This window comes from Cucumis sativus, chromosome 4 (assembly GCF_000004075.3).
Source record: "Cucumis sativus cultivar 9930 chromosome 4, Cucumber_9930_V3, whole genome shotgun sequence".
In the NCBI taxonomy this organism is placed as follows: Eukaryota; Viridiplantae; Streptophyta; class Magnoliopsida; order Cucurbitales; family Cucurbitaceae; genus Cucumis; species Cucumis sativus.
The window spans coordinates 15,959,748-15,960,676 of record NC_026658.2 but is presented as its reverse complement, the minus strand read 5'-3'; positions in this window follow the sequence as shown (position 1 = coordinate 15,960,676).

The following is a 929-nucleotide window of genomic DNA, read 5'->3' as shown; positions in this document are numbered from 1 at the left end:
ATATACCTTAAGGGAGGTAGTTGAAAGGGTAGAGGAGCCAAGCTCTGAACAACCAGACCAGTGGGTTGAGAAGATCACTAAATTAGAGGAGAAAAATCGACTGTTAGAGCAAGAGAATGAGAAACTTCAAAAAGAGACGAGCCAATGGATAGATCATGCGACTTTTTTGCAGAAGAGCTTGAAAAGACCAAGAGTTTCTTAAAAAACCAAGATAAATTAGAAAAGAATCTTGAGGTGTTAGATGAAGAGATGAGGCGAATGAATAAGTCGAATAGAAGTTTGAAAAATGAAAAGACAATATTACAGGCAACAGTAGAATCACAAGATGAATATATTAAAGACTTAGAAAATGAAGGAATATTATCTCGAGCTTGTCAATGATTTGAAATCGTCAATTGGTAAACGGGAAGCACAAATAGTAGATTTGGAAGTACACAATTGTTCTCTACGCCAAACTGTCGATAGCCTACATGTGAAGATGGTCGAGCACTCTGAAGATTATAAGATACTGAAAAATTATGCTGATTCCTTACACCATCAGCTTACTGCATTTCAAAATTCAAGTGAGAGAATAGTGCAAGAATACAAATTATTGAAGACAGATTACATGCAAATGAAGGTTGATTATGACTTGCAAAGGAGAGATTTTCAAACGTTAGTTGAACGTGTAGATCAAACAATTGGATTTCTCAGAATAGTGTCTAGAAGAGCAAATGGTTTTGCGGAATGGGCAGCTGATTTAAGGATTAATTTTTTCTCAATACGACCACATTCAGATGATCTTAATAGATTCTTAAAGATGATATGCAGAGAACTTGGACATTTTGGTCGTTTTTATTAAGCTGTTTATTTTGCTATTATGAACAAAGTTGTTGTTATTGCATTTCATTATTATTGTTATTATCATTTTTTTTTTTTTGCCAAGTTTA